The 16,388-nt window shown below is 34.1% G+C and overlaps 1 long non-coding RNA gene across 2 annotated transcripts in view; it reads right to left on the reverse strand.

Moving 5' to 3' along the window:
- Positions 1–8,429: 8,429 nt before the first annotated feature.
- LOC143679412 (uncharacterized) overlaps positions 8,430–16,388 on the reverse strand; it is a 94,458-nt gene continuing 86,499 nt past the window's right edge. For both annotated transcript variants that reach the window (XR_013173725.1, XR_013173724.1), the window contains one exon: positions 8,430–9,167. This is a non-coding gene — a long non-coding RNA (uncharacterized LOC143679412). The remainder of the gene's footprint in view (positions 9,168–16,388) is intronic.

Consider the following 16,388-nt stretch of genomic DNA (forward strand, 5'->3'; position numbering starts at 1 on the left):
TATGTTGATTGAAAATAGGGAGAAATTCTAAATGATGGGACTCATAATTTGTTCTTTAAACCAATACAAAATGATGGAACATAACTTCTCCAAGTAAACTACCCACATCTAGTGTACAAGATCTAATACGGAAAAAAATAAAATAAATCAAGACCTTAAAATATTTTAATTAAAAATATTCTTTTCCTTCAGGCTTTTAGAATCAGGCATCAATTTTAACTATTTTGACTCTAGTTTTGTCCAGAGAAGTAAAGTGGACTTAATGGGATTTTAGTTCGGTTTTCTAAAACCTGTTGATATTTCTGCCTTAAACTCTGGTTCTACTTACCTTATCAAGAACAGTTGAGCTATTGAAGGGTAGCTGTATCTGCTCCTACTCCAAAGGCATATGTTATGCTAGTGACACATACCGTTTTATGAGTTGTGCTAACAGCAAGCTCCCAATTCAGTTCAGATCCTCCCTGTTCTTTAATGAGCAGAAAAGTACAATTAAATTTCGAAATGATCTAACATTGTCTGTTGCTTAAAAAAAAAGAGCTATAATAAAATAGTAAAATGTTCTGCTGTATAGTTTAAATTTCTAAATACCAATCGGTGCATTTTATAAAACTCAGTTTCCTGAGTTTTATGCATATATATGCAATCATCTCACTTAACATGTGTCAGTTTAACACACTGAGTAACAAATTATTGGTAATATCAGTTTCCACCTTCTATTTCAGAAGCAACCTCCTCACTGTCTTGAAAAATATTTGCCCACCTCAAAGCTTACGTGTTTCAGAGTATTTTCTACATATTATAACTCCTATAGACTACTAGTCCCAGAACTTGCTCTGAAAAAACGGGATTTACAGAAACACTTTGGGAAACATTGTATACTATAACCTACCTCTTGAAGATTTGTACATTACTCGATTAAAGACTTTGAAATGTCCTATAGGGATAAAATTATCTATAAAATATAATATAATTTAATACAATATCCCAGCGCATTCCATTTCTTAAATGCATAGCAGCTATTAATCAGTGCTGCTTGGAGTTCCATGAAGCACAGTTTGGAGAGGCAGCCTAGTGTTGTGTAGCATTAGAGGTTTGGAGTCATATAGACCATAATATTATTAGTGGTCCTCAAAGTCTGGTGCTTGGAATAGCCACATTTTTTTGCTATTTGCATTGCTAGAAATGCAAATTCTCAAGCTCCACCATATTTACTGAACCAGAATCTCTTTGGGTAAGGCCCAGTACTCAGTGTTTAAAATAACCCTCCAGAAGCTTCTTGCGCAAGCTGACTAGAACAACTGATTTCATTTCACTAACCTTACTTTATTAACCTGATTGCTTTTTTGATTGGACAACATGAACAGGAGATGTAGAAAAGTCAGTTTTAAAAAGAGAGCACCTAAAGAATGCCTTTACTGCTAGATGTTAGAATACTTTACTATCTCCACTAACCAAAGACTGACCAGATCTCATGTGGTGGGAATGCTGGTCATTTTGCTCACAGTTATAGCCTCAAAGCTGAAAACAAAGCTTGGAAGATGGTATGGCATTATCTTATTAAAGTACTCATTGCAGACCCCTGCCTACTCATTCTCTATTCTGGGAAAATCCCCAAACCCACAGCCCCTTATTGCTCTAGTGGTCATAGTTTCTACAACATCATCCTTCTGACTCTTACTAAAATTCTCATATCTTTGGGGAAATCATCTCTCTTACATTCTGAATTGTTTAAGGAGGTAGGGTTGATTTTCCTGTCAATGTTGGGTAGGTCCTAATTCATGTAAACAGGTCACTTTGTTCCAATTTATTAAATCTTCTGCTTTGGTCCCTGTGGTTGGTTAAGGAATGGATCTATAATCCCCCCAAAGCCTACGAGATACAAGGGGTTTCTGGAAGAGAGAAGTTATCTTTCCCTTAGGTTCTACTAGAAGGATACAACCTCTTTCCCAGGATATGAGATCTGGAACTACAGCAGCCATTCTACCAACAGAGTGAGGGTCTGGATTTGCCAAAGTCTACCGCATGATATGTGAGAATAAAGTTCACTATGATAAACAAAACAAACAGAGCCCTACGCTCCTGGACCTTGCATTCTACTATAGACATCAATTGTCTACATAGAGTTTATTGTCTACCATAAATTATGTGCATTAATATAGTCTTTTTATTTAGTAAGTAATTTTGCTTGGGTTTTCTATCACTTTTAACATGAGTATCTACTGATTCAGTATCATGTCAGTAAACTTCCTTTTTCCTTCCCAGAGGAAACTTGAGCATGTCTCTCTATCTTGCAACTAAAAGCCTCTCCCTAAATAAAACAGTGTTTGATAAGAAGGAAAGGACAATCTCAGAGGGCTTCAATAGTGGTGGGGCTTGAGCTTTCCAGCAATGCATTAATAATATGAATAGTTTCCACCTATTAAGAATCAACTATGTGCTAGCATTTGCATTTCTCATCTCAGCTCCTCACCTCATTCCTGGAAGATACTATAAAATCCACGTTTGCAGATGAGAAAACTGAAGTTCTAAAAGACTAAATAACTCAGAATATACCTAGTAAGTGAAATAGCTGAGATAAAAAATTCATCAACTCTAGTGATAATCATATCTCATGATGCTGACTCTGGATTGAGAAACACATTGTTTCTCAATGTAATTGTTATTAGCATGTAAATAATTGACATCTGAGCATTTTTGGATACTTCTTCATTACATAGGATGGTCCTATGCATGCAAGACATTCAGAATCCCTGGAGTTCTTGTTACATGCTAATAGGGCTCCTTAATCACATGTAAGAACCCCAAATGCCCCAATATTTCCAGATATTCCTCTGAGGGAGAATAGTTCAGCCAGTTGAGAAATGTTGGCAGTAGATAAGAATGAGGGAGCACATTTCAGATGGGACACGTGAACTAATTTAAGGGAAAAGAATAAGTATGGCAAGTTCAGCAGGCTTGCTGTTCTGGTCTATTCAAATGATACATTGCAAAATCTATAGTGGTGGTAGAGAAGACTCACAGACCAGTACAAGATGATGGAAGGCTTTTTCTTCTATATAGGGCAGAATTTCCTTTATAGCTAATAGGAAGTCATTGAAAGTAGCATGAGGATATGTAAAGTTTTGGATTTTGGAACCATAATGAGTTTGATTTAATTCCAATAACTTCACATCTACCCATCCATGACTTAATTAATTCATTCAATCGATGTTTTTGAAACACCACAGATACTGGGGAAACAGTGATGAATAAGAGAGGCATAGCCTCTATCCTCATGGAGCTTATAGACTACTATATACAAAATTTGTCTGCATGGAGTTCACATCTTCCACTATATGATAAACATTAGTCTAAATGGAATTGACAGTCTATCACGTACACTAAGAATCTTTCTGAGCTTCAGTTTCCTTATATCACAGAAAGGAGCTATGATACTTGCAAGGGTTATTGTGAAGATTCACAATAATGCACGTAAAGTGTCTAGAATATATGTCCTCAATTAATTGTGGCCTTACAGAGAAGAGATTCTTAAAAAAAATTCCGATGAAAATGGCTCTAACACTGAATATTTTTATAAAAAAATATGTAAATGATGTAAAAACTTTTTATTTTTCTGTTTTTTTGGTGTTGGGTGCAGAGATAAGAGTGCATCACCAAGAGGACATATTAAGTGGCAAGTTTAGTACCTGTTTAATATCTATCTTCTCTCCAAATATATCAGAATGTTGGAGAAAACATTCTACATATAATTGAACTGCTCTTGAAACCAAATTAGCAATTCCTTGAGGGTGTTTTGCAACCTTCTCAATATATTTGCCCCCTAAAATTTTTTAGATACCCATCTCATATTGTGAGATTGAGGGCTTATTGTGAGAAGCACAGTGTTTCTAGTCACAATGCTTGGCACTTAGTAGGTGTTTCATAAATATTTCAATATTAAATACATTAATAAAGATCTTCTTGTAGCTTTCCACCAACTACTAAAACTCCTTGGAAAATCGTGCTGGCAAGTGTGGGTATTTAACTATAGCTCCCCTTTAGTAGTAAAATATGGAAACTCTAGAGATAATTGACTCAGAAAAAAAACACTGGCTATATTAAGCCCACCCAATCTCTTGCTCCATATGCTTTTCTCCATCAGCTGAAGGCAAAATCCATGAAGTTTTATCCAATTTCTGGCTGGTTTCTCATATAGCCAAAGAGAAATGAGTCTATCCCCAGTGACTTGAACAGTACCTGGCACAGAGTAGGCCACTCAGTAAACATTTGTGAGCCGTGAAAAATGCGTAACCGTGTTACCCTATTAATTGCCACCCAGCTTTCAGGTGCTGTGACTCGTGAGAAAGAGAAGCACCCCACCTTCCTTATCAGTTCCAGAGCCCAAATGGACAATGTTTATGTTCCATTTGAAATAAAATATTTATACTGTAGTTGAGAAAGAGAGCACTGAATAGTGCCAAAATGAGAAATAGCTTCAACAGGTTTATATTTAACTGCTGGCTCTGATACTTTACAGAATTGTAAAATATGAATGATAATATATACCTTGAATGATTCTTGTAAGTGGAAATACTCCAATTCTGGGAGACCTGTGATTCAGACCAAGAGGACCTGGTGTGCTTAATGAAGGGATTCTCCCTTTCTACCACCACCTAGAATTAAACATCTGGAAATTAAGTAAGGTACTCATGGTGAAACCCATCTTTTCTGTCATTTTGTTTTTCTTTTTAGTATACTTTTATCTTTCCTCTGTTCCAACTACCAAAGTCTCTTTGCTGGAGAATGTGGTTTTAATATAGGAAAGGACATGCCCAAGTATCAGGATGTACCGTTGTTAGCTCTCCTCAAAGTATTTTCACTTAAAAATAGATCTGTGGGAAGAGATTAATGGTCAGATAAAATGGTAACTAGCAGTAGTAAAAATTTAGAATGTGTGGGTCCAGCTTTACATCTCAAATTATTCCAGGTAGACCAGCATCTACCTGGAGAAGGTAGTTATGCATATTCTCTCACCCATCTCATTGTGTAGCACCCCTAGTGATAAATTTAGGGGTGTCTGTTTAGTATCTTCTAAAGCATATATTTGTGTTCATTTGGTTTCTTCATTATGCCCAAGCTTTCCAAATCTTCTTTATCTCCCTATAAAATCAACTACAGACTTCTGAATACAGGGGACATAGGCTCCATACCTGCTCGATAAATAGTTGGTAAGTTAGCTTGGTAAGTTAGCTTGGTAAGTTAACTGACTGCCCTCACTGCTTGCTTCCTAGGCAGCAAATCTGGAGAAATTAGCTAGACTCCTTCAATAAAATTTTGCCATGGATATGACTAATTTTGGGGTACTCAATTGGTCATCCAACTATTTACTTATTTATAGATCCATTCACTTAATTAATATTTACTATGTGGGTACCAAGTTGTTAGGCAATAGAAATATACAGACAAATTAGATTGAATCTCTTGTTTCATGGCATGTATATGGTAGCAATGACTTCACACAGAATAGTGACTTATAGGTTTAAGCAAATGTTAAATTCAAAGTCATCGGAGAAGAGCTTAATATCTAATTATGTAGAAAAAAATGAAAGGTCCTTAAAATGATTCAACATGAGAAGTGTAGACATCAATATGGAATCAAAGAACTATGAAACTCATAAAAAGGGGCTTTCTACTTTTGTTTGGTGAGATGATACATTGCTTTTTTCTCTAAGATATATAAGGAAGTGAAATATTAGTTTGTGTTAAGATTTAAGGATTTATTTTTCCTTCTACACATATGAATGGTAGGGATACTGAAGAGCAATTCCGTAAAGTAGAATAAAGTAAAAACTATTTCAGAATATGTCTATGTTAACATCAAAGGATAGAACATAATTCTCTTTAAAAGTCCATTGTTTAAAACAAGAATCTCAACTTTTTTGACCTAACAGAAGAGTGGGTTTAGTAAATTTTATAAAAGTATCCAATACATTGTTAAAGTGGATTGATTAGTTTATTTGAGTGAGTAATACGCATAATAATTTTAACCATTTATTTATATTTATAGAAATTGAAACTGCTCGGGTTCCCCTGTTTCATCTACTGACAGGATTAAATTACACAAGTCATTAAGCCAAAGGTTTAAAATATGCTCAATTAATATTTTTTAAACCTTACTTTTTTTTTTTTCACATTATTTTTTTCCCACACAAGAAGACACGGAAACTATCAATTTGAAATATCTAATTTTTGACTTTTGGAGTTCCAAGGATTTTTGTCCTCTTAAGCTGACATTTCATTTATTTTATAATTTCCTTTTCATGACATTCACAAAATAAAGTGAACTGCGTCTCTTATTAGCACGTCTAACAATTTCCTTTTAATGACCTGATTTGCATCTATCTCCTCTACGTTTTGCACCATCGCATATAATAACCACCAAGATAAAGTTTTTTTTTAACCGTAAAGTTGAACCCGTCTAATTTGTCAAATCTGTTATTTGACCAAGTTGAATCGCCAGCTTTTATCTCAATTTCTCGACTGCTGCTTAAGAGGATTAGAGGCCCTGGACGGCGTCAGCGGACGGCTGACATCATCAGGCTCACTGCGGCTCCCATTCGGAAATCAATGGAGCGCGGCTCCGGGAGGCTTATGGACTGACTGGTCCTCAGTTGCTCTGTGGAAAAAGCCTAATGCTGGCCTTCTCTAGTTATGCAAAACGAGTCAGACAGAGCCCAGCAGCTACCTTTTCCTTTGAAATCCAAATATTAGGGAAGGAAAAGGTAGAGAGAAGATTAACAAAAGAGAAGAGAATGAATTAAAAAGAATGTGAAAGGGATGTCTTTTGTGCCCAAAGAAGTACCGTGATTATTTCATTTTACTTACTGTTCAAGATTTCTGATGACACTCTTCGTTTTAAAAAGCAATCGAATATCCAAATTATCACTGAATTCTTTTCTTGTTTTGCTAAGTAAATTTACAAATACAAACTGCCAGATGCAGTTTTTCATTTAAAATGTTTTCTTTCTTTCTAGGGAAGTCATAAAGGAATAATGAGTTTATGGCCTTTCTCATTTTACATTCTATTAAAAATACAGTGAAATGGAGTCCCTTATTCTGATACAGCAGAGAGAAACGTACTAATGATGGGTATTCTCTTATATGTTAGAGGTAAGAGAAAACAATAATATAGCTTCATTTTGAAGATATCCATTCAGGAAAGAGACAATCACCTATTTCATTTAAAGGGGAAAGATTTTTTTTCTTTTTGTTATTAGTAACAAAAAATAGGACTGAGTAACTGGATTTGATGAGGAAATAATTTTACCAAAAGTTATGCAACTTTAGGTACTATATGACTTAAGGAGCTAAGCAATTCCTTTAGAAACAGCAAGTGAATTCTTTTAACTCTCAAAAAAATGGGCAACATTTCCTGGGAAGAAGAGGGTCCAAGAGAATAACATTTTACATGGAAGAATCAGAGATTTTCAAAACCATATTTTGCAGTGCATTAAATTACATAGATCAGAAAGCAGAAAACCAAAATGTTAAGGGACTGGACCCGGGTCACAAGCCTATTGAAATTCTTAAAATTGAGTGCAGAGGTTGACATGTAAAATTTTAAGCAGGTTTAAAAGAGTAGAAAGTCAGAGACATTTTCATGTGATTTGGAATCACATTAGGCTGATCTTGTCAGCAATTCTAATTTAGAGGATTAATTCATTTTAATTGACAGCTTTTTGTAAAAAAGCACATTTTTGTAAAAAAAAAAAAAACCTAGATGGAGTTTCAAGAGCAACTGAGACAGGAAAATGAATTTAATAAACAGGATGTAATTTCTAGCCATGGTAATTTGTTTTGTCCTTCTATCTAGAACCCACTTTTTTTTTTTTTTTTGCATGCTATATGACGGGGTCACACTTCATTCTTTTCCCCATGTGAGTATCCCATTTTTGCAGCAATATTTGTTGACTCTTTTGTTTGTTTTTGTTGGTTTCTTTGTTTGTTTAGGAAGTCGAACCCAGGTCTCAGGCATGGCAGGCGAGAAGTCCACTGCTGAACGACCCTCGCACCCCCTAGAGCCCACTTTTGAATGTGTGGTATCTTTTCCTGCCATGTGTGAATAGATGACCTTCAAGCTATCTTCTCACCAAATGGCAAGGCTAAAACTGAAGTTGTTTTGGATGGGATGAGCCTTACATTAAAATGATAAATAATATTATTCCAAATAACTTTTGTGAAAATGCAATTTGCTGAAATTTTAATTATTTGTCTTTTGTCACTGTGAAGGCATTTTGCAGTAGAATAACTTAGTAACAAGTGAAATTTAGAATAAGTGAGCATTCTCATTAAAAAACAGCCATCTGATATTACTGAGAACCATAAAACAGCTATTGAAACCTGAAGCTTTAGAGAAGGAAATCTTTATTGTAATAAAGGAATCAGCAGCATTGTTTATAAGCATCATTTCCATGGCTAAAGATTAGTTCATTCAATAAGAATCTTGTAATATGGTGCCAGCACAGGTGCAATAAACTTTATGGAATGGCTCATAAGATTAGACTAATTAAAGGTAATCTAATTTGGACAATTTTTTCTTCTGGAAAAGAAATGTGATGTCATCCTCTGGGAAGAGAAAATGTTTCGTCTCTGGGGACGTGCTAAAAAAAAGGGAAAAAGGTTCACAAGATATGTGTAATAATAAGAATTAGGGTTGATCCAAAGGCAGGCTTAGATCTACCCATTGCCTCTCAAAAGATCCACCACATCGACTGTTAAGCCTCATAATTATCCTCCCTATTTGTGACAAGTGTGGGCTAATCAGTCTCTGAGGGAGTTTTCCAGCAGATACAGAGGAGGGAATGTGCACTTCACAGTGCTCATCAAGCTATTTTGTACTCAGAATCGCAAAGAGCTGACCAAAGTTCATTATCCTCATCTAGACCAGAATTAATTCAAATTAAGAAAAATAGACATTTCTAAAATGTCGAGCGCTTATGATTTAGAACAAAGAGCATTCACTATTTTTATAACAGCAACATAGGTTCTAGCTGCCTATAATCCCATATTAAAAGATTAGAAAAAACATCTGAAGAAATCAGAGCGTCTAATTGAGGTTCGTGCCTTTAATCCTGCGAGCCGACTCCCTCTTGAATAGCAAGATCTGTCAGTGCCGAGTCAGGGGAATTCTGTAAGAAAAGAGCAACCATGAGGAATGTAACATATTCTCTCTGACTTAAGAAAATAAAAAGGGATATAGTTGGGGATATCTAAACATAAGGCCAAACGAAACTGCAGAAACCCCCAAAATGGATTTGTAAATGCAAGCTAGTAAAAAGCGAAGACATATAAGTTTGACTTTGCCCTTTGATTATAATGTTTAAAACCATTGTGCAAGATAGAGAACAAAATAAACAGGAAAAAAAACATATTCTCATGAAAGCATACCAACAAAAATAGAATCTAACTCTCATTAGCACACAATTAATAAATTCCTTACTTGATGAATGAATGTTTCTTGTGAATTGATTCTTAGAGCATTATCTGATTATCACTACATGATTTCATTCATTCATCTTGCCACAGAATTATGTGCTAGTGAGTACTTTTATATCAATACCAAGAAATGTTACTATAAAACAAAGGTTTCTGTATACCAATATAATCATACGCCTAACAATTTAGACTTTTCACTTTTTGGTAATTAATGTTTGATGCCTATTTACTAAAGGACAGAAAAATTATGTTCCAGTTCATAAACAGTAAATTAAATCAGCATAAGAAAGACTGAAGGAGTTCATTTTGTTTTAAGAAATACAAAATCTTTTATTGCATAATATAGAAAAAAAGAAATTAGTAATCAAGAGGAAAAGAGGGAAAGAAAACACTATACTAAAATCAAGATTTGTTTTGAGATAGTATCATGTTTTAATCACAAAGTAAGATCTTTGCTTTCCTCACTAATTGCCTAGAAGTTGATATAAAATATAAATTTTACAAAAATTATATCTAATACAAATGTATTTATAAGCATATGGGCGTGGTAAACATATTTCTCTTCAGTGTATTATTCATTAATACTTTAGAAGGGTTAATTTGCTGCATATTAGGAAAGTTTTCTTTTATTTTCATCATAAACAAATTCGCTCACTTTAAAGTCTTTTAGCAGGCAATTTAATATTTTAGCAATCTTTTAGTAAAAGATGCCTCTTGTGTAGTAACTGGAACTTGAGGGACAGCAAAAGTCATCAGAAATCACTCTATAATGCAGAAAAACTTAGAAATGAGCATGAATATCATAAAGTTAAGACAATTAAAATTTTTCTTTTCAATTACAAATGGAAAACAGTTTATAGACCAATATCTTTTGATTTATACATACTATCTCACAAGAGATATCACACTTCCTCAGAAAACTACACACCACAATGCGCTTACGTTATTGACATTTAAGCAGTGCCTGCGTAGGTTCGCATAAATGGGCCAAAGTCTACATATCAAAACACGAAATTTTTGGTAAAAAGATATTTTGAAAAATGTCTTAGTTATCCAATAATCATTTTGATATAGATATGAAATAGTGCTTAAAATCCCAAGTTTGTGCTGATTGTTTTAAATATGATTTATTCAAGTACAAAAGACTGTAAAATTAGAATAAATTAAGTACAGTACTATACTGACTAATGTACTATATGTACTGTATGACTCATATTTAGTCAATGTGAAGGGGAGGATTAAGAGATCACAGGTAGTGACTAAATTCAATATGAGTAATTTATGTTAAAAAAGGGCTGAGATCAAAGTAAGTGGAGTTGAGTTATTGGAGCCCAAACTTAAATTTCTTAACAAAATGTGAAGGTGTCATCCTATGACTTTATGGAATTGGCCAGTTCAGGAAATATATCTGAACCCCCTTAATCACCAAATGTCAAATGGGAAGTGAAATACACCCAGTTGTCTGATTCATAATTAAAATAACATGCTCTTTCAGGAATGTAATTTTAGTCTGATTTTTTAAGATTTGCTCGAACACTGAAAAATATAGGTTATTTACATTTTTACAAGACATCAGATCATTCTTTATGCTTTTGTGGTGAAAAATGGGAACTAAATATTTAACTTTATTATTGTAATTTAATCTTTAACTAGTTTAATGATTGTAATAACTTAAGTTCTGTTCTATGAGTCATAAGAAAAAATGCAGACAATCAGAAATAGCTTGAAATTCGCACGGAGTGTGAACAAAAATACGACCACATACCATCTTAGGACCGCCCAAGTGGTGTTCAGGGGTGATGGTATAGGCAAAGGCTCAGGCTAGTTTGGGTTCTTTCCCATTTAGGCTTGCATAGAGCACCAAAGGATTCTATTCAGAGCATCTCAGCCTTACTTACATATTAGATCAAACATGGGGATTTAAAAAATCTTGACACCTAAGCAGAAGCAAACAAAAGAATCCAAACATCAGAGTGTTGTTTTACCACTTTCCAAATGATTCCCATGTTCGGTCAATGCTGAGCTCTGTTCTTCCCAAGCCTTCATGGCAACCCAGAAGATAGTCATAAATGCTTTCTTGGAACTGAAGCTCCATAATGAACTAGAAGCTGTGCGATCACTTAAACAGTTCTCCAACTTTTTTGCTCTTAGTTCTCCTTTTCACGCTGACGCATTATTGAGGACCCTAAAGAGCTTTTCTTTATGTGGATTATATTTACTAATACTTACTCTATTGTCAGTTAAAATGAGAAATTTAAAAATTATTTCTTAGTTCATCATTTAAAAAGAAAAACAATGAACCTATTATGTGTTAATGTACTTTTTATGAAAAATAATTGCAGTTTCCAAAGCAAAAAATATCAGTGAGAATCTTTAGCAAATCTTTTTAATGACTGATTAGATCAATTAAATACAATTGGGTTTTCATATCTGCTTCTGCATTCAATCTCTTGCAATAACACATGTCATGCAGCCTCTGGAAAACTTCACAATGCACGTAGGAGACAGCGGGAGAGAAAAGACAAATAAAATCTCAGTATTATTATGAAAATAGTTTTGATTTCATGTACCCCAGAAAAGGCCTTGATGAGCCCAGGGGACCCAGGGACACACTTTGAGAAGAACTTTTGGCATAGTCAATGTGAATTCAAGATGCAGGTGGAAAGCAAATACAGCAAACTTCTACTTTATAGCTCCCAAAATGCTAAGACAAAGGAACCACTGAGTTAATAAAAGAGATAGCCAGTTACCATTTGCTTGATGTTTGGTATGTTATGGCAGTACAGGTATTATTTTAAAGTAAACTAATAAAAAATATAAATTAAAAATTTTATTATTTTAAACTTCAGTAAACCAATAAATGCCTGAAAAAATATGATTCTTACTTTGGACTACTTTTTAAAGCCTGAAAGATCCAATCCTTGTACCCCATAATTGTGCAATCTAATTGATGAGACAAAACATACATGAATAAAAATTTACAGAGGAATGTTTTGAAAGGTCAAAATTTACATATGTTAGCCCAGTTGTGTAAAAAATATATATACATGTAAGTTTTAAAAATTTATGCAAATACTGTCATTTTATTAAATTTGCCATTTAAGTTATCATATTACATAGACAATTTACCTATTGAAATACTAAGACAAAGAGAAAGGACACCATTACCTTTCTGGTAAGTAGATATGATGATTTAACATTATGGCTACAGAATAGATGCCATACAGACAGCTCACACTTGTTCTTAAGAACCTTTAGTTGTTATTGCTGCTGTTGTAGTTGTAATTTTGCCTTTTCTTTTTTAAGGCAGATGACTTTCAAACTGAAAAAGTAGTCTATCAGATTTATTTCCTCTGACCTTGTGCAATAATGTTTTCTTATTGGTTTGCATATCCTTTACACTTTGTTATTTTATCTGTACATTCCATATCCTATATACATATGTAAGAAAAATGCATCTGCATTCAGTCTCACTCTTTCCATTTTAACCACTGTTCACACTTATCATTTTTAATTCTAATTCTATTTTCCAGGATATCAGCTCTTTCTTCCACCTGATGTCATCATCAGACTTAACAAGCATACTTGATGTTCCATCATCCTAGTCATTGGAAAAATGTTAAATAGCCCTGAACTGAGAACTGACCCCTGAAGAACACCTCGTGTTATATTTTCCCCTTAATTCATTCCCCCGAATGATCTTATAATCTGCATCTTTAGATGTGTGCGAGGCAAGATTGGTCAGTAGTCATTAGGTATATATTTCTAATAATTGAGAAATACTCTAATTGGAAATCTATATAGATAGCAAAACTCTTCATAGAATTGAGTGTTACTTATAAAGGAGAAAGCTATGGATATGCATAAGTGGGCTCAAATTGGCCCTTATAAGTATAATACAAAGTCATGAAACCAGGAAAAACACATACTGTATTGAAATGTCCATTACTTGCTTCAACCTTGGCTAAAATATCTATATGACCCATGGGAAATTAGAAAGAAAAATAGCATTTTATAAATCATTAAACTAAACTTCTCACTGTAGCTATGCTATTGGTAAATTATGTCTAAATAACTATCTTGACTTCTCTTTCTAATTGGATCGTACTTAATGAAGCCTGGTTTGTCTCTCTCCTCCAACCCACTTCTAACCTCACCCTGATCAAATGGACATGGTGTATAGGTTCACATACATACACACACACACATATCTTTTTTTATGATACTGGAATATTGTTGATTGTATGCATATATTACATAAAATACATTTTTTCAATTATTTCCTTATCTAATAAAAAATTACTGTGAATAATGTTCACATTTTAATCCTATTTACCAGAAAAAAACAAGGTCAGAGGATGGTGAAATAAAATGGAAAAGTTTTCAAAAGTTTTCTAGGAGACAAAAACTTAAGGATTATCTTGGACTAAGATAATCAACAAATAAAGCTTTATTTAATGTTGATACACTCAACACAAATCTAAATTATTCTGAAAATATCATAAAATAGCTAAGTTCAAATAGCTCTTTAGAGGTTCATAGGTTAGTTATGAAGATAAGACTAAAAGGGATGAAGCTGACAAAATAACACAAGGCATTTTAGCTGCTAAAATGTACCATGTAGAATATATATTGTAGAATTCTAAAGATGAATTAACAGTATTGGTTTGGTAATAACCATAAGTTATTATGTAAGATTGAGGAGCTGAAGGTTGAGTAGTATTTGGATAGATGGGGAGGAAGGATAAGAACATTTTAGGTGGGAGAAAAGCTTGACTAAAGGCAGAAGTGGTAATGAGATGTAAATAAAACAACAGACCATCGCTCTGTAGGGGAAGGTGGTAGTTTTTACAGACAAGTCTTTGAAACATCAACCATAACCAAGAAGATGTATCAGTTCTCCATTCTATATAACAAGTTATCCACAAATTTAGTAGCTTAAAGCAACTAACATTTATTATCGCACAGTTTCACTGGTGTCTTGGAGCAGACTGTGGTGAAGATATTTGCTGGGGCTGCAGTCATTTCAAGGCTTGACTTGAAGAACATCTGCTTGCAAGGTCACTCAATGGCTGTTGGCAGGCCTATGAAGTTGCTTTTCTAAGCTCACCCAAAGGAACTTTCCATAGTCAGCTGACTTCCCCTAAAGTGATTAAGAGAGAGCGAGAGCCCCAAGGATAGGAATCAGAGTCTTGTATAACCTAATCTTGGAAGTGGCATCCCATCAGTTCTCACATACACTGGTTATATGAAGTGAGTCAAAAGATCCATCTAACACTCAAGGAGAGGGTATTGTACCAGGGATCAAATTCCAGGAGGTAGAGTCAATTCAGGCCATTTTTTTAAAAAATATATTTTTATTGAGAAATCTATAAACACAGAGTCCATACATGGTATACAATCAATGGCTCACAATATCATGACATAGTTGTGTTTTCTCCACCATAATCTTTTTTTATGAAACATAACCACATACAAACACAAGCATTCCTATGATATGATCACTCCATTCCTGTTATACAATCAATAACTCACAAAATCATCACATAGCTGTATATTCATCATCATGATCATCTCTCAGAACATTTGCATCAATTCAGAAAAAGAAACAAAGAGAAAACAGAAAAAAAAACCATACATACCATACCCCTTACCCCTCACCCTCATTGATCCATTTCAATCCACCAAATCCGTTTCAACATTTGTTTCCCCCACCATTCACTTATTTGTAATCCATATGTTCCACCCGTCTGTCGATAAGGTAGACAAAAGGAGCATGAGACACAAGGTTTCCACAACCACACAGTCACATTGTGAAAGCTCCATCATTACACAATTATCTCCAAGAAAGATGGCCACTGGAGCACAGCTCCACACCTTCAAGCAGCTCCCCCCAGCCTCTCCATAACACCTCAACCAAACAGGTGAGTTTTAGAGTTTAGAGGTTGTTTGCCTAAGGCAAGTTGGATCTTAGATGGGTCAAAGAAAAAAATTTACACTCTCTCTCATGGACTTCATGCTCTTGGATCTAGAAGGCAAATAGTCTTGAGGTCTTTGAGAATTCTTCTTATATTTAAATATGACCTATATTACAGTGGGGAAGCTGGGAATTAAGAAAGAATAAAAATAAAGAATAAAAATAGCTTGCAAAATATAGCTTATCCTTATTCCTTCATGTTATTTTATTTTTCTTTTGTTACTGTTTAGTTCAAAGATGTGAAATAGATATCGTTTCTTCCTTTATTTTTCCTGAGGCAATGGCAGACCTTGATAATCCATCACTGGGCTCTTTCACTGAGCCCACATATGACTAAGAATCTTTCCTGGTGTGGTGTCGCAGAGTCTTATAATCAATTCATCAGAGATAATATGTAATTTTCTTTGCTTTAAAAAAAAAAACATGGTAAATATTTCAGCTGTCATGCTTAAACAGACACTTAATTTATGAAAAACTTTTCTCTATAGAGCACTAAGGAAAAGATGACCTTTTAAAGAAATGGTGGGTCAACTAGATAGCCATATAGTAATATAAAAAAAAAGGCAAAAACAAATAAAAATAACTCCTTTCTCACACTATTGTCAAAAAAACTTTCCAGATAGATAATAGATCCAACTATGAAAGACAGAAACATAAAAGGAAAATATTTATGAAATTGGTTGCATTAAATTTATAAACTTTTATTCATCATGTAAAGGTAAGCCTTTACATGATAAAGGGATTAAAATATATGCAACACATACAAATGATGAAGGTTTATGTAAAAAAAAAGTATATATAAAAATATTTACAGGCCAATAGGACAAAGAGAGAGAACCCAAATAGAAACCAAGAAACCTAAACAGAAGTCTCAGAAAAGACGATCTCTTAGTACACCTGGCCAGTAAACCTATAAAAGATGTTTACACACCCATTA

Source organism: Tamandua tetradactyla, chromosome 4, assembly GCF_023851605.1.
Source record: "Tamandua tetradactyla isolate mTamTet1 chromosome 4, mTamTet1.pri, whole genome shotgun sequence".
Lineage (NCBI taxonomy): Eukaryota > Metazoa > Chordata > Mammalia > Pilosa > Myrmecophagidae > Tamandua > Tamandua tetradactyla.